At 43.4% G+C, this 21,875-nt stretch overlaps 18 non-coding genes across 18 annotated transcripts; all 18 read right to left on the reverse strand.

The window, feature by feature from the left end:
- Window positions 1-11,325: 11,325 nt before the first annotated feature.
- trnal-aag (transfer RNA leucine (anticodon AAG)) lies at window positions 11,326-11,407 on the reverse strand. The gene has a single exon. It is a non-coding gene; the product is annotated as a tRNA-Leu (tRNA).
- Window positions 11,408-11,612: 205 nt separating this feature from the next.
- trnal-uag (transfer RNA leucine (anticodon UAG)) lies at window positions 11,613-11,694 on the reverse strand. Its single transcript has one exon. It is a non-coding gene; the product is annotated as a tRNA-Leu (tRNA).
- Window positions 11,695-12,436: 742 nt separating this feature from the next.
- Window positions 12,437-12,518, reverse strand: trnal-aag (transfer RNA leucine (anticodon AAG)). Its single transcript has one exon. It is a non-coding gene; the product is annotated as a tRNA-Leu (tRNA).
- A 205-nt stretch (window positions 12,519-12,723) lies between these two features.
- On the reverse strand, window positions 12,724-12,805 carry trnal-uag (transfer RNA leucine (anticodon UAG)). The gene has a single exon. It is a non-coding gene; the product is annotated as a tRNA-Leu (tRNA).
- A 742-nt stretch (window positions 12,806-13,547) lies between these two features.
- On the reverse strand, window positions 13,548-13,629 carry trnal-aag (transfer RNA leucine (anticodon AAG)). The gene has a single exon. It is a non-coding gene; the product is annotated as a tRNA-Leu (tRNA).
- Window positions 13,630-13,834: 205 nt separating this feature from the next.
- trnal-uaa (transfer RNA leucine (anticodon UAA)) lies at window positions 13,835-13,916 on the reverse strand. The gene has a single exon. It is a non-coding gene; the product is annotated as a tRNA-Leu (tRNA).
- A 742-nt stretch (window positions 13,917-14,658) lies between these two features.
- trnal-aag (transfer RNA leucine (anticodon AAG)) lies at window positions 14,659-14,740 on the reverse strand. The gene has a single exon. It is a non-coding gene; the product is annotated as a tRNA-Leu (tRNA).
- Window positions 14,741-14,945: 205 nt separating this feature from the next.
- On the reverse strand, window positions 14,946-15,027 carry trnal-uag (transfer RNA leucine (anticodon UAG)). Its single transcript has one exon. It is a non-coding gene; the product is annotated as a tRNA-Leu (tRNA).
- Window positions 15,028-15,769: 742 nt separating this feature from the next.
- On the reverse strand, window positions 15,770-15,851 carry trnal-aag (transfer RNA leucine (anticodon AAG)). The gene has a single exon. It is a non-coding gene; the product is annotated as a tRNA-Leu (tRNA).
- Window positions 15,852-16,056: 205 nt separating this feature from the next.
- On the reverse strand, window positions 16,057-16,138 carry trnal-uag (transfer RNA leucine (anticodon UAG)). The gene has a single exon. It is a non-coding gene; the product is annotated as a tRNA-Leu (tRNA).
- A 742-nt stretch (window positions 16,139-16,880) lies between these two features.
- Window positions 16,881-16,962, reverse strand: trnal-aag (transfer RNA leucine (anticodon AAG)). Its single transcript has one exon. It is a non-coding gene; the product is annotated as a tRNA-Leu (tRNA).
- A 205-nt stretch (window positions 16,963-17,167) lies between these two features.
- Window positions 17,168-17,249, reverse strand: trnal-uag (transfer RNA leucine (anticodon UAG)). Its single transcript has one exon. It is a non-coding gene; the product is annotated as a tRNA-Leu (tRNA).
- A 744-nt stretch (window positions 17,250-17,993) lies between these two features.
- Window positions 17,994-18,075, reverse strand: trnal-aag (transfer RNA leucine (anticodon AAG)). Its single transcript has one exon. It is a non-coding gene; the product is annotated as a tRNA-Leu (tRNA).
- Window positions 18,076-18,280: 205 nt separating this feature from the next.
- trnal-uag (transfer RNA leucine (anticodon UAG)) lies at window positions 18,281-18,362 on the reverse strand. Its single transcript has one exon. It is a non-coding gene; the product is annotated as a tRNA-Leu (tRNA).
- A 1,095-nt stretch (window positions 18,363-19,457) lies between these two features.
- On the reverse strand, window positions 19,458-19,539 carry trnal-aag (transfer RNA leucine (anticodon AAG)). Its single transcript has one exon. It is a non-coding gene; the product is annotated as a tRNA-Leu (tRNA).
- A 205-nt stretch (window positions 19,540-19,744) lies between these two features.
- On the reverse strand, window positions 19,745-19,826 carry trnal-uag (transfer RNA leucine (anticodon UAG)). The gene has a single exon. It is a non-coding gene; the product is annotated as a tRNA-Leu (tRNA).
- A 1,023-nt stretch (window positions 19,827-20,849) lies between these two features.
- On the reverse strand, window positions 20,850-20,931 carry trnal-uag (transfer RNA leucine (anticodon UAG)). The gene has a single exon. It is a non-coding gene; the product is annotated as a tRNA-Leu (tRNA).
- Window positions 20,932-21,673: 742 nt separating this feature from the next.
- On the reverse strand, window positions 21,674-21,755 carry trnal-aag (transfer RNA leucine (anticodon AAG)). The gene has a single exon. It is a non-coding gene; the product is annotated as a tRNA-Leu (tRNA).
- Between the last annotated feature and the right edge of the window lie 120 nt (window positions 21,756-21,875).

Consider the following 21,875-nt stretch of genomic DNA (forward strand, 5'->3'; position numbering starts at 1 on the left):
ATGGGATGTCCCGGCTAATACGGGATAGTTGGTAACTCTTGGCGGCGTTCCAGGACTTTTTTTTTCTCCCCCTGACGCGACGGAACAGCAGCCTCTTTTTGTATCGGGACCTCCTGATTTACAAACTAAGCACTGGTTATTTCATTTTATCTGGCTAACGTTAGCTAACATGAGCCACCCCTCACACTTACCGATCCGAATGAGTCCTCAAATGACGAACAAAGTTTGATGTTGTGCTCTGGCTGTCAGAAATCTTTGTTGAGCAGGTCTTGCATTCAGCAGTTCGTTTTTTTCCATCACATTTGAAATTTTTAAATCCAAAAGTGATGACTCTTGGCACAGTCGCGGTAGCCATGATCAGATCACATTCACATGACAGGGCAGTCATCCAATCATGACCATGCCATTCCCAGTGTACGCGCTCGCATACCGGTAACCTTGACAACTTGAACATTTGAATAATATTTAAACTGAAAACAAAACGAACACAAACAAGTCATTCGAGTCATCATGTCTCAAGTCACATCAAGTCTCAAGTCTTTAACTTCCAAGTCCAAATCGAGTCTCAAGTAAATTATTTTCTGTCAAGTCAAGTTGCAAGTCGTCAAAAAGGTGACTCGAGTCGACTCGAGTCCGAGTCACAATGACTCGAGTCCACATCTCTGATTTCTGGATTTCTGGACTGCCTGTTCTGACTGAAGCGTGACATAACAATCTGGTCATGGAACCAGTAAACCCGACTCCAACTCAAGAGGCTCTCCGACTCCAAGGACAGAGACCCTAAACCAATGTGTGGAGAGCCTGCATATCCAGATGACCAACCTCTCCGATTTTCTTGAGAATGCCCAAGCCACTCATCCTCCTGTGGTCACTGTTCCAGAGGCTGCCCGTGTTCATCCAAAACCATGTCTCCCTCCTCCAGAGCGCTACACTGAAGAACCTTGTTCTTGCTCCCTGATCTTCGAACTGAAGCCGTGCCTATGTGATCACCCTGCTGGCTGGGAGAGCACAGGAGTGGGGCAAGGTGGTCTTAGAGTCGGATGCCCCGAGTGCCACAGTTTAGCCCTTTTCTCAGAAGGCATGAAGAGGGTCTTTGACCATGCCACTGCAGTACCAGCTGCCACTCCCCAACTTTTCTGGATCCGCCAAGACCACCACTTTGGGATTACGCCATCGAGGGAGAGAGTGAGTCAGGCACGTGAGCCCAACTACTCAAGACCCGCTTTCACCCCAAGTTCTAGCAATCAGCCTCTGGTAGAGAATCCCAATCCAGAACCCATGTAGATAACCGATACCAGATTTCCTCACGAGAGAGAGAGGTGGATTATGGAACAACTCTGCCTCTACTATGCCGAGCTGGGGTATCGCATCAGTAACTGGCCGGTAAAAGGAAACACCCGCCAGTAAGCGAGGTGTTTCCGTTCTGCCTCCATCAATCCGAGTGATGTAAACATTCTGCCTCCATCAATCCGAGTGATGTAGACATTCTGCCTCCATCAATCCCAGTGATGTAAACATTCTGTCTCCATCAATCCGAGTGCTGTGTTAAGATGAACCAGTCATCGTATGGTGGTGACTGTATCAAGCCTGCCCTCATGGCTGTGTTGGCCACTGCCTCAGTTTCCATTAGCTATGCTGCTATAGCCTTATTCTGCCGGGGTTTTCCTTATTGTAGGCAGGCACCTCTCTCCTGCTGTGATTGACCAATTACTGTCTGATCCCCTTAATGATGTTACTTTCCTCTTCTCCCCACTCTGGGCATCTGAGTAGAGCCCTAGCCCAACTTTTCCTGAGCACCCCTTCCTGGCCCGGAGCTCCTGCCCAAGACCAGCTGTGCATGTCCCTCCTGCCACCGCTGATTCAGCTGTTGCACCAAGCCTGTCCCCTTGCCTGACAGTGCCACCCATTAGTGTTCCTGCCATCCCTCTCTCGTCTCTGCTCTGACTTTTTAATTCGGATTGGACATTTATGTACTTTTAGTCATCTGTTTGTATTTAAAACCATTTCAACAAACCGGTGTCAACCAGCAACAGATAGGTTCCCCTACTGAGTCAGGTTCTGCTCAAGGTTTCTTCCTGTTAGCCAGGCAGTTTTTCCCTTGCCACTGCCCTAGGCATACTCTTGGAGACCAGTTTCTCTGTAAAGCTGCTTTGTGACAAAGCTCCTTTGTTAAAACTGTTGAAAAATTGATTAATGATTGGTTTGCCGCTATTTCCTTTCTGATCAACTTTGGAGCCAATTTCATGTGCCCTACCCTGGTCACCCGACTAAGAGTCCCCACATCTACCCCTCTTTGGACTAAGGCACTAACAGGAGTTCCCCTGGCTGAGATTCACTCTTTTACTGTAAGTCTCCTGATCTTGGGAAACCACCTGGAAATCGCCTTCTACGTGATGAAGTCAGCCTATGTTCCCATGGTTTAGGCGGACTATAGCTATTACGCCACAACCTGCAAATAGACTGGGTCCAAGGGACTATCATGGCTGGAGCCCTGGCTGTCATATTCCCTGTCTCCAGTCTGCCTCTGGTCCATCTACGCCGGCTCTGCCGACGAAAGAGGTGCTGCCTGACCTGTCCATGTACCATCTGTCTACCATGACCGAAGCCAAGTTTTCAGCAGTCCCTTGCCTGCTCCCTGCCTCCGCATCGCTCTTATGACTACGCCATGGACCTGCTTTCTGGCACCACTCCCCCCAGAGGACGTCTATTCTCTGTCGGCACCTGAAACCCAAGATATGGACAAATACATCAGTCCCTGGCTGCTGGTCGTATCTATCCGTCCTCCTCACCTTCCTTTTTCTCTGAAAAGACAGACAAGTCATTGCACCCTTGTATTGACTACCAAGGTTTAAACAATATCACTATAAAGAACTGCTATCCCATTTCGCTGATCTCTTCTGCCTTCTCCTCCCTCCACAACCGCAAGTTGGATTTACGCAATGCCTACCATCAGTTGCGTATAAGAGAGGGGGACCAGTGGAAGATGGCCTTTAATGCCAATAGCGACCACTCCAAGTATTTGGTGATGCCGGTCAGGGTCACTAACACTCCAGCTGTATTTCAAAATCTGATTAATCATGTGCTGAGGGACATGATTTCCAGGTTTGTCTTTGTACACCTGGATGGCATTCTGATATTCTCGCTTCACTAGAAGAACATGTACAGCATGTCCGCCAAGTCTTGCAATGCCTGCTGGGAAATCAGCTGTTTGTCAAGGCAGAGAAATGCAAATTCACTGCACAAAAATGGCATTAATTAATACCAATGCAATTCTTAATGCTTTTCACTTTCACTTCTAATTAGGCTGGTAAATAATGACCCCAGTGTTGAATAGTCCTATAACACAAGGTTAGACTTTTCTAGGTAAAAAAATTGTATATTCACAACCTGTACAACTAATATATTTATTTTATTTAGCGAATGCAAATTTCTCAAGCCAAGCAGTAGCCTCTTGATCTAAATTGTGGAGGGAGATTAGACCTCCTTTTAGTCTTTGGAGAGGGCAGGCTTCAGTAATATGCTCCATAGTTTGCTCCTCTCTGCAGGCACACAGTGGGCTCGGGCTTCTTCCCCATCTGTGAAGGCTGGCCAAGCAGGGACCCTGACCAGTCCTGAATCTGTTTATGGTGGACCACTGTCTCCTAGGGAGGTTGGTGCCAGGGACTGGTTGGGTCGGGTCTGACACCAGATGTTTGTTTGGGATGTCTTTGGATTCCCATTCTGTTGCCCAAGCAGACATGGCATCAAAGTCAGTGGGTGGAGGGTCCTTCCAAATTGGACGTCTAGATCGGAGACGTGCGGGTGGTGGGTTGTAGATGTCGGCATGGATTGGTAAGTGGGGGGAATCTTTGACCTTTTGGAGCATCCTATATGTGAGTTCAGTTCGTCAGATATTGGGGGGAAGTATATTAGATAAGACAGGGAGCCAGGTAACCGGTGTTGACCAGATAGTCCCAGTAATGTTTTGCATAGTGTTGTTTAGTTGGGTGTCTACTTGGTGTGTGTGGGGTGACCTGGACCAGACAGGGGCGCAGTATTCTGCTGCAGAATATGACAGGGCCAGAGCTGAGGTGCGCAGTGTGGGAGCTGCTGCACCCCATTTTGCACCTGCAAGTTTACAGAGGAGGTTGTTTCTAGATTTCACCTTTGCTGCTGTTCCTTTAAGGTGTTCTTTGAATGACAGTGTCCTGTCCAGGGTCACTCCCAGGTATGTTGGGTTGAGGGAGTGTCTGAGCTGGTGTCCACCCAATCTGATGTCCAGCTGTTTGGTGGCATCTGCGTTTCGAAGATGGAAGACACTGGAAACTGTTTTTGCTGGACTTTGCAGTACTGGTCCAGTTTTTCAAGGTCCTCATTGAGCACCTGCTCCAAAGAGGCCAGGTCAGACGCTTGGGTTGCCAGACAGATGTCATCAGCATAGATGAACTTGCGGGATCTGGTGATGGGCAGGTCGTTTGTGTATACATTGAACAGGGTCAGAGAGAGAACTGAGCCTTGAGGAAGCCCATTTATCTGTGTTTTCCATGAGCTTACTTTCTGTCCTAAGTGTACTCTGAACCTCCTATTGTTGAGCAGAGTTTGGATGGTGGCTGTTGCCCAGGCAGGGAGCATTTTCCTGAGTTTCAGCAGGAGGCCTTTATGCCAGACCGTATCGTAGGCTGCTGTGAGATCGAGGAACACAGTCCCTGTTTTGAGCTTGCTCTCCAGGTCGTTTTCAATGTAGGTGGTTAGGGCCAGTACTTGTACCCCTGTACTGTATCCTTTGCGGAAACCGGCCTGATCGACATTAAGTTTTGACTCTACTTCTGTGGATATACGCTGTAGTATTAGGCGTTCCAAGATTTCAGAGGGGACACAGAGCAGAGAGATTGGGCGGTAGCTTGCTGGCAGTTTATGGTCTTTGCCAGGTTTTGGTATAGCAATTACTTTTGCTGTCTGCCACTTCTTAGGGATTGTGTTCGTATGTACAATCCGGGTGTAGAATTTGGCCAGCCAGGTAAGAGCTTTGGGGCCAAGGTGTTTCATGAATTCTGGAGATATGTTGTCATAACCTGCTGCCTAACCACATTTCAGTCCCTGCAGGGCTTTCTCCAGTTCGTTGACCATGAAAGGCTCGGGGATGTTTGCCTTCTGCCTTCAGTTCAGTTAAGATTGCTCTTCTGCTGTCTTTGTCTTGGGCTGCCTTTGCAACAGACAGTAGGTGAGTCGCGACTTGGTTGGGGGTGACAGAGGGTCGGCTCTGGGTTGGGGGTTTCTGTGCAGCTCCAAGCCGGCGGATGAGACTCCAGCATTTCCTGCTGGAGTGGGCGAAATTCATCTCTGAGACGGTCTCCTCCCATTTCTTGCGCCGTGCTGTGTTTAGTGATTCTATAAGGTGGTCTGCTAGCTCGGGGTCCCCTGTTGTTTCATAGGCATGCAGGAGGGCAGCGCTTTCCTCATCCAAGCAAGGGACATAAAGGGGGCGGTAGCCTCTGGGGATTGCCGTGAGACCAGCTTTGTAGACAGCACCACAGAAGCGATTGTATGCTTCATCTACAGTGATGTTTTGGAGGGGGATGGTGACAACACTTTGTTCCAGAGCTTCGCTATATCTCGCCCAGTTCTATCACATCTTCCTGGGGCTGTTTATGATGGGGAGTTGTAGGCCAATGTGAATGAGTGATGGCCGATGTTGACTGTGTGGAAAGTCATCAAGGATGAGAGTCTGTACAGGGTATGGGGTTCCGTTTTCAGAGCTTACCCAGCACAAATCAGGGGAGTAGTCCTTCTTCCACCTGGCTGAGTGGAAGGTTCCTTGTTGTTTGGAGTCATACATCAGGGCAAGGTAATTTCTGGATGCCCATTCTGCCAATGCCTCCCCATCGCTATCCACTGCTGAGTAGCCCTAGTCAGGGTGATGGCTGTTAAAGTTGCCCACATAGATGGCAGGGTGAGGGAGGAAGGGTAGGACTTGTTGGTCTCAGTTGGTGCTGGGTGGCTTATAGACGTTGGTGATGTGAAAACCTGCAATGCTTATTGAGTCAGAGAAGGTAATTGTATTCAGGTGGTTTGCATCAGCAATGTCGGAGCGCACGTAGGTTGCACGTCCATGTTTGCTGTGAGGTGTATAACACAACAGGTCAAAGCCTCCGATGGAGTAGCGGCCCGCTTCTTCAGTGCCGATGTGGGTTTCTTGAAGGCAGATGACATCAGCAGAATTTTGAAAGGCAAGGACTTGGATGAGGTTACGCTTGGCAGCAGACAGGCCTTCAACATTGAGTTGGAGTATTCGGAGGGCAGGTCCCACTGCTAGGTGCTCTTGAGGCTGTTTGTTGTTTTTTCTGCTTTCAGGTTGAGAAATGTGACTAGGATTCTTGGAGTTAGCTCTAAGGCATCTTCTCTTGGGATTTAGTCTGCTGGTTGGATCATTTGCTTCCCCAGCTATGCCTGGGTACTGACGGAGGGCGCGACGTGAACGCTGATCCATTGCCCCTCCAACTAATATATTGAGAGGCTTTCTTCCCCATTCTAACATTTGGTCTGATAAACAGCTGAACCGCTTGACCATGTCTGCATGTTTTTATACCTTTAGATGCTGCCACATGATTAGCTGATAAAATATTTGCATTAACAAGCTGGTGCAAAGGTCTACCTAATAAAGTGCTCAGTGAGTGTATGTATGCATATATTTGAGGCAGGAAAAACTTTGTCTGATAACATCCCAGTGAATATATTTGTTGCAAAAAGTTATTTTACCTGCTAAATTTGTGTTGCGATATGGTTGGTGTCCGCTTTATGACAAAAACACAATGCTCCATCTGTTAAAAGCAAGCCTCCACTGAACTCATCAAGTTTTAATTACAGCTCTCCATCAATGCATACACAGAACAGAGTCTCTGCCCTGTGAAATGACTGTAAAAATATATTTCATGTGGAGAAAACAGGTCTTGCACAGGGTCTGAATTGCCAAAACAAACACTTACATTTCTGATTAAATATCTTTACCTGAAGAAATCCACCAGGAGCTTCTGCACCTCCTGGATCAGACACCTTGGTGGTTGCAAAATAATTCATTTGTGCCATAAGGTTGAGGCCACCAAGTTATTGGCAACCAATAACTCTTCCCCTATAGGACAGCTGAGGCAGCAACCATTTCCATGAAGACAACCTGGCACACACCTTCTCCACTACACCCCCCCAATTCTGTTTCTGGAAACCCTCTGTTCCCAAAAAACCCCCCAGAACCTTCATCCCATTTCTTCCCCACCTAAGACCCTCTGGTAGACTTGGAGCTCCCTCCTGCTGCCACTGCCCCACCTGCAATGGCTCTCATTTCCCCCAGTTCACTTTAGCTGAAGAAGCCTTTTCATACAACCCCAGCCAATCAGTTAAAAACTGAACATCCCCCTGCCCTCTAATAAAAACACATAGCACATAGCAATGGTATGAAATACCTTTGAATTTGCTGATAATGACACCTAAAGGAAGCATGTACAGAGCATACAAAATCGGACCCAGAACAGAACCCTGAGGGACACCACAGAATAAGGCAGCAGACTCAGATTTGTAGGGGCCAACAGCCACGGAAAAACTCCTACCAGAGAGACCAATCTAGAGCGCTCCCAGAGACACCCAACCACTCACTAAGCCTGTCTATCAAAATGCAGTGATCCACAGTATCAAAAGCTGTACTGCGATCCAGCAGCACCAGGATAGAGCAGTCACCAGCATCAGAGGACATCATAATGTCATTTGAAACTCTGAGAAGAGCCGTTTCTGTTGAGTGCTTTTGGCGAAAAACAGAATGGAATTTGTCAAATGTTGTGGTGATTTAAAACATCAGTGAGCTGATGGGCAACTATTTATTTCCAAAAAAATTTTTTAGCCCACCTATGCCGACAAAAGGCAATCCAAGAAAACTCCATTTGTTTATGATGTTATAATAAGTATGCTTTAAAGTGCTTTGCAGCCCTGGCATTGCAGCCCACATGTGGTTGAACTGGATTTATTTTGTGGTGTGCTGTCCGTGAATCTATGACTGCAGAATGAAACCACCTCTGAAAGTAACAGCAAGTTGACATTGTTGCTGCATAGTCTTTCATGACACAATTGATTCACGCAAGGGGTATGATTCTAGCTTACTGTGCGAGGGCCAGTCCCATGTAGGTGTAGAGCCCTGCAATGGTCACCACGGTTCGAATCCACCGTGACATAAATTATGGAAACAATTTCCTTGTAGAATTGTCCCATAAACATGTTTGTTGTGTCATTAGATTTGATCTCCAGCTCCATTTCACTATGGATAGGAAATTAATTCTGCCATCATTCTACTTAATAGTTATCTCACAATACAATTAACGTATTTGGCTTTGTCCCCCAACTGTTCACTCTGAACAATATGGGATATGCAATTTGTTTTAAGCACATTGTTTTTAATGGCTGTTGTTGTAACTCCATAAATGTTTTTTGTCAAGCTTGACAGTAAACAATAAAATTAGGGATATGTTACTGCTCTGTGGTACTTATTCTGGCGTTACTTCACAGGTGCCTAGTGGGCGGAGTACCAGGTCGTTTGTGCAACTGGGAGCACCTGTGGCCAGATGTTAAAATGTGCCTGACTCTTGTCTGAAGGAGGGTACTCTCTGCCCACATACCTGTTGGTTCTTTTTGTGTTTGCATCAGACATTGCTTCAGCAAACTTTTCACACATCCACTCACTCACACTGCTGATGCAATTGACTTTCGCACTACATATTTCTGTTAACTGGTTATTTCAAATAAATTTGACCTTGTTTTTTAAATACGTCAGTGTGCGCCTCCCTCTTTGTCACGGCCAGTGAGCCAGGTCATGACAGAGAATGAATTACATAATTTAATATCTTCTAATCCTGACAAACTTTACATTCAAATGAATAATATCAAGCAGGAAATAAAATGAATGGCAGGCAGCTGGTTGGATGTTGGGTAAAAGTGTTTATGGCAACTGAAGGAGAACAATATTTCCAACTTGCCAACTATCCAAGGAAAATTAGACCGCTCAGAGAATAGGGAGTGGAAGAAAGCGGGAGAGTCAGTGTTAGGACCATAGATGTGAGCGATCATAATATGGTCTTGGTCAGTTTAGCTATTTATGATGATGAATCATCCTTCGGGATCAGCTATAGTTGAATAATGGGAATATGGTATGTTCTTACAAGGCAGGATGGAGGTGCCATGTTTTTTGGAGTTGTAGGTTGTGTCGAAGGTCTGGCCAATCCATCCGGCCTTAAGTTTCCGAGATTCTGCATCAGTGAGATGAGTTTCTTGTATTAAACAGATATCTGATTGCAGTTTATGTAGTTCAAAACTTTGGTCCTTTTAGCAGGGGAGCTGATTCCTCATATTTTCCAAGAAGTAAAGTTTAGGAACAAAGGCATAGTGCTACTGTGTTGTACTTTGATCTAGACTAAAAAACATAAACAAACAATGAACATATAAAAGAAAAAACATGTTCTAGATTTGCTAATAATTGCCTAAGGAAGGAGTTATCTTACCTTACTACATCTTTTGGCTAACGAAACTAATATCTGTACAAAACAAAATTATTATTTAAGCAAATGATGTTACATAAATACTGATTTCATTGGAAGAGAAGGGGAATAAGGGGAAAGAACAAATACATAATCGTAATAATCATAATAAATGGCAGGTCAACAAAAAAGTAGCCAAAAACAAATCCTGTGCCATTTTTTGAATAATTTGCCCATACTCGAATACGCTGCAATTGATTGAAACAAAATATAGTTCCATATCGTTCAGCTCACCCCCTGCCAAGCACACATATACCCCAGTGACCGACAGACTTGCATACAGAGGTAACACACACACACACACACACACACAAAATGTGCCAACAGAAACAAAATCGGCCCATTAATCTGTCATGAGAATCAATACTGCCATTTCTTTGAAAACATGTGAGATTATACTGCTTACTGGTACAGTCACACTATTTTTTAAACAAAAGAGGACACACCCATTTCAATCTAGAAACATACTGTACATACTCACTCACACACACACACACACACACACACCCACACACTGCTGAGGTCTGTGCCATATTAGTCATAAGACAAAACAATGCTGTGCATATTGAGGCATTTATATAACTACTTTCATTTTTCACCTCAACAACAAACAAAGTTTGCATGTCTGTGTTAATACCGTGAGAACCAGGGTGTAGCATGAACATGGCAGTGGAGGGATTCGAACCCTTTCCTCCGAAAAGACTGGAGCCTTAATCCAGCGCCTTGGACCGCTCGGCCACACGCCCCAAAAAACAGAAAAGACGCAACAAGAAAAACATGTTCTTGTTCTTGAAAAGAACTGTTAATGAATCTTATTCAACTGCGGGTCGTTTTTATGGGTGTTGCCGTTGTCTGAACACTGAAGAACAAGATGGCATCCTGACCGTGTGAAATCTTTGTTGAATCACTTAGAAGGAGCTTTTCGCGTAGAGCTCCCAAGTATGCACGTTCGTAGTTAAAATTGCAGCGGAGGGATTCGAATCCTTGCCTCTGAAGAGACTGGAGCCTACATCCTGCGCCTTGGACCGCTCGGCCACGCTACCTAAAAGCAGGAGAAGGCATTAAAAGAAAACCTTTGAATACTGGCAGTTTTCTTTAATTTTTCAGGACTATTCTGGCTACGTAAAGTCAATTTTACATTGCGTGATGAAAGTGTTTTGCTAATTCCAATGATGTAAAGGATTACTTGATCTGTGTCAGAGCATTTCTGTCTTCATAGACAACATGCTACATGTTTTGAAATTTAGACGGCTTTGATTTTTTATATATTTTTTAGGTTTGAGAACGAATAATTCCGGCACTTGATTTGGAGTGAAAAATGCATTGAATGCATTGATCAACACTGACTGTTCATCTCTTCAAACATTCTGGACCATTCACAGCTCTTTGTATTTCTGGTCCATTTACTTGTGTAAATGTGCGTCCAAAAGAAACCATTTTGTGTCAGGATTTCATGTCCTCACCTTCTTCAAATAACAGTATGTAAGTCAGATCAACTAGTCAGACAAACAAATCGACAAGAGGAGGTTTTCATTCAAATGTTACCCTTTTTCATGGTGAGAAAATTTCATTATTTTGTGAACCAATTAGAACAACCAGTGTTTAGCCTGTCTATGCCAACAACTGTTGAAATTAGCCACAAAAATTGTTGGTATTGTCTCTGCACTGAAAAACATGCTGGCATTCTCTCAATGTGAGATCTGTGGTAATACCGTGAGAACCAGGGTGTAGCATGAAGCTGACCATTATGCACGTTTTGCAGCTTTTTTGCTGAAAATGGCAGCGGAGGGATTCGAACCCTCGCCTCCGAAGAGACTGGAGCCTTAATCCAGCGCCTTGGACCGCTCGGCCACGCTACCTGAAGCACGCTAACGACACAACAAGAAAAACATTGAATCCTAACAGTTACTGAATCTTATTCAAATGTGGGTAGTTTATATGGGTGTTACCGTTGTCTGAACACTGAAGAACAAGATGGCATCCTGACCGTGTGAAATCTTTGTTGAATCACTTAGAAGGAGCTTTTCGCGTGGAGCTCCCAAGTATGCACGTTCGTAGTTAAAATGGCAGCGGAGGGATTTGAACCCTCGCCTCCGAAGAGACTGGAGCCTAAATCCAGCGCCTTGGACCGCTCGGCCACGCTACCTAAAACCAGGATAAGTCATTAAAATACAATCTTTGAATACTGGCAGTTTTCTTTAATTTCCTCATTTTTCAGGACTATTCTGGCTACGTAAAGTCAATTTTACATTGCGTGATGAAAGTGTTTTGCTAATTCCAATGATGTAAAGGATTACTTGATCTGTGTCAGAGCATTTCTGTCTTCATAGACAACATGCTACATGTTTTGAAATTTAGACGGCTTTGATTTTTTATATATTTTTTAGGTTTGAGAACGAATAATTCCGGCACTTGATTTCGAGTGAAAAATGCATTGAATGCATTGATCAACACTGACTGTTCATCTCTTCAAACATTCTGGACCATTCACAGCTCTTTGTATTTCTGGTCCATTTACTTGTGTAAATGTGCGTCCAAAAGAAACCATTTTGTGTCAGGATTTCATGTCCTCACCTTCTTCAAATAACAGTATGTAAGTCAGATCAACTAGTCAGACAAACAAATCGACAAGAGGAGGTTTTCATTCAAATGTTACCCTTTTTCATGGCGAGAAAATTTCAATATTTTGTGAACCAATTAGAACAACCAGTGTTTAGCCTGTCTATGCCAACAACTGTTGAAATTAGCCACAAAAATTGTTGGTATTGTCTCTGCACTGAAAAACATGCTGGCATTCTCTCAATGTGAGATCTGTGGTAATACCGTGAGAACCAGGGTGTAGCATGAAGCTGACCATTACGCACGTTTTGCAGCTTTTTTGCTGAAAATGGCAGCGGAGGGATTCGAACCCTCGCCTCCGAAAAGACTGGAGCCTTAATCCAGCGCCTTGGACCGCTCGGCCACGCTACCTGAAGCACGCTAACGACACAACAAGAAAAACATTGAATCCTAACAGTTACTGAATCTTATTCAAATGTGGGTAGTTTATATGGGTGTTACCGTTGTCTGAACACTGAAGAACAAGATGGCATCCTGACCGTATGAAATCTTTGTTGATTCACTTAGAAGGAGCTTTTCGCGTGGAGCTCCCAAGTATGCACGTTCGTAGTTAAAATGGCAGCGGAGGGATTCGAACCCTCGCCTCCGAAGAGACTGGAGCCTAAATCCAGCGCCTTGGACCGCTCGGCCACGCTACCTAAAACCAGGACAAGTCATTAAAATACAATCTTTGAATACTGGCAGTTTTCTTTAATTTCCTCATTTTTCAGGACTATTCTGGCTACGTAAAGTCAATTTTACATTGCGTGATGAAAGTGTTTTGCTAATTCCAATGATGTAAAGGATTACTTGATCTGTGTCAGAGCATTTCTGTCTTCATGGACAACATGCTACATGTTTTGAAATTTAGACGGCTTTGATTTTTAATATATTTTTTAGGTTTGAGAACGAATAATTCCGGCACTTGATTTCGAGTGAAAAATGCATTGAATGCATTGATCAACACTGACTGTTCATCTCTTCAAACATTCTGGACCATTCACAGCTCTTTGTATTTCTGGTCCATTTACTTGTGTAAATGTGCGTCCAAAAGAAACCATTTTGTGTCAGGATTTCATGTCCTCACCTTCTTCAAATAACAGTATGTAAGTCAGATCAACTAGTCAGACAAACAAATCGACAAGAGGAGGTTTTCATTCAAATGTTACCCTTTTTCATGGCGAGAAAATTTCAATATTTTGTGAACCAATTAGAACAACCAGTGTTTAGCCTGTCTATGCCAACAACTGTTGAAATTAGCCACAAAAATTGTTGGTATTGTCTCTGCACTGAAAAACATGCTGGCATTCTCTCAATGTGAGATCTGTGGTAATACCGTGAGAACCAGGGTGTAGCATGAAGCTGACCATTACGCACGTTTTGCAGCTTTTTTGCTGAAAATGGCAGCGGAGGGATTCGAACCCTCGCCTCCGAAAAGACTGGAGCCTTAATCCAGCGCCTTGGACCGCTCGGCCACGCCACCTGAAGCACACTAACGACACAACAAGAAAAACATTGAATCCTAACAGTTACTGAATCTTATTCAAATGTGGGTAGTTTATATGGGTGTTACCGTTGTCTGAACACTGAAGAACAAGATGGCATCCTGACCGTATGAAATCTTTGTTGATTCACTTAGAAGGAGCTTTTCGCGTGGAGCTCCCAAGTATGCACGTTCGTAGTTAAAATGGCAGCGGAGGGATTCGAACCCTCGCCTCCGAAGAGACTGGAGCTTAAATCCAGCGCCTTGGACCGCTCGGCCACGCTACCTAAAACCAGGACACGTCATTAAAACAAAATCTTTGAATTCTGGCAGTTTTCTTTAATTTCCTCATTTTTCAGGACTATTCTGGCTACGTAAAGTCAATTTTACATTGCGTGATGAAAGTGTTTTGCTAATTCCAATGATGTAAAGGATTACTTGATCTGTGTCAGAGCATTTCTGTCTTCATGGACAACATGCTACATGTTTTGAAATTTAGACGGCTTTGATTTTTAATATATTTTTTAGGTTTGAGAACGAATAATTCCGGCACTTGATTTCGAGTGAAAAATGCATTGAATGCCTTGATCAACACTGACTGTTCATCTCTTCAAACATTCTGGACCATTCACAGCTCTTTGTATTTCTGGTCCATTTACTTGTGTAAATGTGCGTCCAAAAGAAACCATTTTGTGTCAGGATTTCATGTCCTCACCTTCTTCAAATAACAGTATGTAAGTCAGATCAACTAGTCAGACAAACAAATCGACAAGAGGAGGTTTTCATTTAAATGTTACCCTTCTTTATGGCGAGAAAATTTCATTATTTTGTGAACCAATTAGAACAACCAGTGTTTAGCCTGTCTATGCCAACAACTGTTGAAATTAGCCACAAAAATTGTTGGTATTGTCTCTGCACTGAAAAACATGCTGGCATTCTCTCAATGTGAGATCTGTGGTAATACCGGGAGAACCAGGGTGTAGCATGAAGCTGACCATTAAGCACGTTATGCAGCTTTTTTGCTGAAAATGGCAGCGGAGGGATTCGAACCCTCGCCTCCGAAGAGACTGGAGCCTTAATCCAGCGCCTTGGACCGCTCGGCCACGCAACCTGAAGCACGCTAACAACACAACAAGAAAAACATTGAATCCTAACAGTTACTGAATCTTATTCAAATGTGGGTAGTTTATATGGGTGTTGCCGTTGTCTGAACACTGAAGAACAAGATGGCATCCTGACCGTGTGAAATCTTTGTTGATTCACTTAGAAGGAGCTTTTCGCGTGGAGCTCCCAAGTATTCACGTTCGTAGTTAAAATGGCAGCGGAGGGATTCGAACCCTCGCCTCCGAAGAGACTGGAGCCTAAATCCAGCGCCTTGGACCGCTCGGCCACGCTACCTAAAACCAGGACCAGGTATTAAAATAAAATCTTGGAATACTGGCAGTTTTCTTTAATTTCCTCATTTTTCAGGACTATTCTGGCTACGTAAAGTCAATTTTACATTGCGTGATGAAAGTGTTTTGCTAATTCCAATGATGTAAAGGATTACTTGAACTGTATCAGAGCATTTCTGTCTTCATAGACAACATGCTACATGTTTTGAAATTTAGACGGCTTTGATTTTTCATATATTTTTTAGGTTTGAGAACGAATAATTCCGGCACTTGATTTCGAGTGAAAAATGCATTGAATGCATTGATCAACACTGACTGTTCATCTCTTCAAACATTCTGGACCATTCACAGCTCTTTGTATTTCTGGTCCATTTACTTGTGTAAATGTGCGTCCAAAAGAAACCATTTTGTGTCAGGATTTCATGTCCTCACCTTCTTCAAATAACAGTATGTAAGTCAGATCAACTAGTCAGACAAACAAATCGACAAGAGGAGGTTTTCATTTAAATGTTACCCTTCTTTATGGCGAGAAAATTTAATTATTTTGTGAACCAATTAGAACAACCAGTGTTTAGCCTGTCTATGCCAACAACTGTTGAAATTAGCCACAAAAATTGTTGGTATTGTCTCTGCACTGAAAAACATGCTGGCATTCTCTCAATGTGAGATCTGTGGTAATACCGGGAGAACCAGGGTGTAGCATGAAGCTGACCATGAAGCACGTTATGCAGCTATTTTGCTGAAAATGGCAGCGGAGGGATTCGAACCCTCGCCTCCGAAGAGACTGGAGCCTTAAACCACCGCCTTGGACCGCTCGGCCACGCTACCTCAGGCACGCTAACAACACAACAAGAAAAACATTGAATCCTAACAGTTACTGAATCTTATTCAAATGTGGGTAGTTTATATGGGTGTTGCCGTTGTCTGAACACTGAAGAACAAGATGGCATCCTGACCGTATGAAATCTTTGTTGATTCACTTAGAAGGAGCTTTTCGCGTGGAGCTCCCAAGTATGCACGTTCGTAGTTAAAATGGCAGCGGAGGGATTCGAACCCTCGCCTCCGAAGAGACTGGAGCCTAAATCCAGCGCTTTGGACCGCTCGGCCACGCTACCTAAAACCAGGACAAGCCATTAAAATAAAATCTTTGAATACTGGCAGTTTTCTTTAATTTCCTCATTTCTCAGGACTATTCTGGCTACGTAAAGTCAATTTTACATTGCGTGATGAAAGTGTTTTGCTAATTCCAATGATGTAAAGGATTACTTGATCTGTGTCAGAGCATTTCTGTCTTCATAGACAACATGCTACATGTTTTGAAATTTAGACGGCTTTGATTTTTTATATATTTTTTAGGTTTGAGAACAAATAATTCCGGCACTTGATTTTGAGTGAAAAATGCATTGAATGCATTGATCAACACTGACTGTTCATCTCTTCAAACGTTCTGGACCATTCACAGCTCTTTGTATTCCTGGTCCATTTACTTGTGTAAATGTGCGTCCAAAAGAAACCATTTTGTGTCAGGATTTCATGTCCTCACCTTCTTCAAATAACAGTATGTAAGTCAGATCAACTAGTCAGACAAACAAATCGACAAGAGGAGGTTTTCATTCAAATGTTACCCTTCTTTATGGCGAGAAAATTTCATTATTTTGTGAACCAATTAGAACAAGCAGTGTTTAGCCTGTCTATGCCAACAACTGTTGAAATTAGCTACAAAAATTGTTGGTATTGTCTCTGCACTGAAAAACATGCTGGCATTCTCTCAATGTGAGATCTGTGGTAATACCGTGAGAACCAGGGTGTAGCATGAAGCTGACCATTAAGCACGTTTTGCAGCTTTTTTGCTGAAAATGGCAGCTGAGGGATTCGAACCCTCGCCTCCGAAGAGACTGGAGCCTTAATCCAGCGCCTTGGACCGCTCGGCCACGCTACCTGAAGCGCGCTGACAACACAACAAGAAAAACATTGAATCCTAACAGTTACTGAATCTTATTCAAATGTGGGTAGTTTATATGGGTGTTGCCGTTGTCTGAACACTGAAGAACAAGATGGCATCCTGACCGTGTGAAATCTTTGTTGATTCACTTAGAAGGAGCTTTTCGCGTGGAGCTCCCAAGTATGCACGTTCGTAGTTAAAAAGGCAGCGGAGGGATTCGAACCCTCGCCTCCGAAGAGACTGGAGCCTAAATCCAGCGCCTTGGACTGCTCGGCCACGCTACCTAAAACCAGGACAAGGTATTAAAATAAAATCTTGGAATACTGGCAGTTTTCTTTAATTTCCTCATTTTTCAGGACTATTCTGGCTACGTAAAGTCAATTTTACATTGCGTGATGAAAGTGTTTTGCTAATTCCAATGATGTAAAGGATTACTTGAACTGTGTCAGAGCATTTCTGTCTTCATAGACAACATGCTACATGTTTTGAAATTTAGACGGCTTTGATTTTTTATATATTTTTTAGGTTTGAGAACGAATAATTCCGGCACTTGATTTGGAGTGAAAAATGCATTGAATGCATTGATCAACACTGACTGTTCATCTCTTCAAACATTCTGGACCATTCACAGCTCTTTGTATTTCTGGTCCATTTACTTGTGTAAATGTGCGTCCAAAAGAAATCATTTTGTGTCAGGATTTCATGTCCTCACCTTCTTCAAATAACAGTATGTAAGTCAGATCAACTAGTCAGACAAACAAATCGACAAGAGGAGGGGTTTTCATTCAAATGTTACCCTTCTTTATGGCGAGAAAATTTCATTATTTTTTGAACCAATTAGAACAACCAGTGTTTAGCCTGTCTATGCCAACAACTGTTGAAATTAGCCACAAAAATTGTTGGTATTGTCTCTGCACTGAAAAACATGCTGGCATTCTCTCAATGTGAGATCTGTGGTAATACCGGGAGAACCAGGGTGTAGCATGAAGCTGACCATTAAGCACGTTATGCAGCTTTTTTGCTGAAAATGGCAGCGGAGGGATTCGAACCCTCGCCTCCGAAGAGACTGGAGCCTTAATCCAGCGCCTTGGACCGCTCAGCCACGCTACCTGAGGCACGCTAACAACACAACAAGAAAAACATTGAATCCTAACAGTTACTGAATCTTATTCAAACGTGGGTAGTTTATATGGGTGTTGCCGTTGTCTGAACACTGAAGAACAAGATGGCATCCTGACCGTATGAAATCTTTGTTGATTCACTTAGAAGGAGCTTTTCGCGTGGAGCTCCCAAGTATGCACGTTCGTAGTTAAAATGGCAGTGGAGGGATTCGAACCCTCGCCTCCGAAGAGACTGGAGCCTAAATCCAGCGCCTTGGACCGCTCGGCCACGCTACCTAAAACCAGGACAAGTCATTAAAATACAATATTTGAATACTGGCAGTTTTCTTTAATTTCCTCATTTTTCAGGACTATTCTGGCTACGTAAAGTCAATTTTACATTGCGTGATGAAAGTGTTTTGCTAATTCCAATGATGTAAAGGATTACTTGATCTGTGTCAGAGCATTTCTGTCTTCATAGACAACATGCTACATGTTTTGAAATTTAGACGGCTTTGATTTTTTATATATTTTTTAGGTTTGAGAACGAATAATTCCGGCACTTGATTTCGAGTGAAAAATGCATTGAATGCATTGATCAACACTGACTGTTCATCTCTTCAAACATTCTGGACCATTCACAGCTCTTTGTATTTCTGGTCCATTTACTTGTGTAAATGTGGGTCCAAAAGAAACCATTTTGTGTCAGGATTTCATGTCCCGCCTCACAGCAAGGAGGTCCTGGGTTCGAATCCCCGTCGGCCGGGGCCTCTCTGTGCGGAGTTTGCATGTTCTCCCTGTGTCTGCGTGGGTTTCCTCCGGGTACTCCGGTTTCCTCCCACTGTCCAAAGACATGCAGGTTAGGCCGATCGGAGAGTCTAAATTGCCCGTAGGCATGAGTGTGTGAGTGAATGGTGCGTGTGCCCTGCGATGGACTGGCGACCTGTCCAGGGTGTATTCCTGCCTTTCGCCCAATGTATGCTGGGATAGGCTCCAGCCCCCTGCGACCCTGATCAGGATAAGCGGGTTCAGATAATGGATGGATGGATGGATGGAGGGATGGATTTCATGTCCTCACCTTCTTCAAATAACAGTATGTAAGTCAGATCAACTAGTCAGACAAACAAATCGACAAGAGGAGGTTTTCATTCAAATGTTACCCTTCTTTATGGCGAGAAAATTTCATTATTTTGTGAACCAATTAGAACAACCAGTGTTTAGCCTGTCTATGCCAACAACTGTTGAAATTAGCCACAAAAATTGTTGGTATTGTCTCTGCACTGAAAAACATGCTGGCATTCTCTCTATGTGAGATCTGTGGTAATACCGGGAGAACCAGGGTGTAGCATGAAGCTGACCATAAAGCACGTTATGCAGCTTTTTTGCTGAAAATGGCAGCGGAGGGATTCGAACCCTCGCCTCCAAAGAGACTGGAGCCTTAATCCAGCGCCTTGGACCGCTCGGCCACGCTACCTGAAGCACGCTAACAACACAACAAGAAAAACATTGAATCCTATCAGTTACTGAATCTTATTCAAATGTGGGTAGTTTATATGGGTGTTGCCGTTGTCTGAACACTGAAGAACAAGATGGCATCCTGACCGTATGAAATCTTTGTTGATTCACTTAGAAGGAGCTTTTCGCGTGGAGCTCCCAAGTATGCACGTTCGTAGTTAAAATGGCAGCCGAGGGATTCGAACCCTCGACTCCGAAGAGACTGGAGCCTAAATCCAGCGCTTTGGACCGCTCGGCCACGCTACCTAAAACCAGGACAAGGTATTAAAATAAAATCTTGGAATACTGGCAGTTTTCTTTAATTCCCTCATTTTTCAGGACTATTCTGGCTACGTAAAGTCAATTTTACATTGCGTGATGAAAGTGTTTTGCTAATTCCAATGATGTAAAGGATTACTTGATCTGTGTCAGAGCATTTCTGTCTTCATAGACAACATGCTACATGTTTTGAAATTTAGACGGCTTTGATTTTTTATATATTTTTTAGGTTTGAAAACGAATAATTCCGGCACTTGATTTCGAGTGAAAAATGCATTGAATGCATTGATCAACACTGACTGTTCATCTCTTCAAACATCCTGGACCATTCACAGCTCTTTGTATTTCTGGTCCATTTACTTGTGTAAATGTGCGTCCAAAAGAAACCATTTTGTGTCAGGATTTCATGTCCTCACCTTCTTCAAATAACAGTATGTAAGTCAGATCAACTAGTCAGACAAACAAATCGACAAGAAGACGTTTTCATTTAAATGTTACCCTTCTTTATGGCGAGAAAATTTCACTATTTTGTGAACCAATTAGAACAACCAGTGTTTAGCCTGTCTATGCCAACAACTGTTGAAATTAGCCACAAAAATTGTTGGTATTGTCTCTGCACTGAAAAACATGCTGGCATTCTCTCAATGTGAGATCTGTGGTAATACCGTGAGAACCAGGGTGTAGCATGAAGCTGACCATTAAGCACGTTTTGCAACTTTTTTGCTGAAAATGGCAGCGGAGAGATTCAAACCCTCGCCTCCGAAGAGACTGGAGCCTTAATCCAGCGCCTTGGACCGCTCAGCCACGCTACCTGAAGCACGCAAACAACACAACAAGAAAAAAATTGAATCCTAACAGTTACTGAATCTTATTCAAATGTGGGTAGTTTTTATGGGTGTTGCCGTTGTCTGAACACTGAAGATGGCATCCTGACCGTGTGAAATCTTTGTTGATTCACTTAGAAGGAGCTTTTCGCGTGGAGCTCCCAAGTATGCACGGTCGTAGTTAAGATGGCAGCGGAGGGATTCGAACCCTCGCCTCCGAAGAGACTGGAGCCTAAATCCAGCGCCTTGGACCGCTCGGCCACGCTACCTACAACCAGGACAAGGCATTAAAATAAAATCTTTGAATACTGGCAGTTTTCTTTAATTTCATCATTTTTCAGGACTATTCTGGCTACGTAAAGTCAATTTTACAGTGCGTGATGAAAGTGTTTTGCTAATTCCAATGATGTAAAGGATTACTTGATCTGTGTCAGAGCATTTCTGTCTTCATAGACAACATGCTACATGTTTTGAAATTTAGACGGCTTTGATTTTTTATATATTTTTTAGGTTTGAGAACGAATAATTCCGGCACTTAATTTGGAGTGAAAAATGCATTGAATGTATTGAGCAACACTGACTGTTCATCTCTTCAAACATTCTGGACCATTCACAGCTCTTTGTATTTCTGGTCCATTTACTTGTGTAAATGTACGTCCAAAAGAAACCATTTTGTGTCAGGATTTCATGTCCTCACCTTCTTCAAATAACAGTATGTAAGTCAGATCAACTAGTCAGACAAACAAATCGACAAGAGGAGGTTTTCATTTAAATGTTACCCTTCTTTATGGCGAGAAAATTTCATTATTTTGTGAACCAATTAGAACAACCAGTGTTTAGCCTGTCTATGCCAACAACTGTTGAAATTAGCCACAAAAATTGTTGGTATTGTCTCTGCACTGAAAAACATGCTGGCATTCTCTCAATGTGAGATCTGTGGTAATACCGGGAAAACCAGGGTGTAGCATGAAGCTGACCATTAAGCACGTTATGCAGCTTTTTTGCTGAAAATGGCAGCGGAGGGATTCGAACCCTCGCCTCCGAAGAGACTGGAGCCTTAATCCAGCGCCTTGGACCGCTCGGCCACGCTACCTCAGGCATGCTCACAACACAACAAGAAAAACATTGAATCCTAACAGTTACTGAATCTTATTCAAATGTGGGTAGTTTATATGGGTGTTGCCGTTGTCTGAACACTGAAGAACAAGATGGC

This window comes from Conger conger, chromosome 15, assembly GCF_963514075.1.
Source record: "Conger conger chromosome 15, fConCon1.1, whole genome shotgun sequence".
Classification (NCBI taxonomy): Eukaryota; Metazoa; Chordata; class Actinopteri; order Anguilliformes; family Congridae; genus Conger; species Conger conger.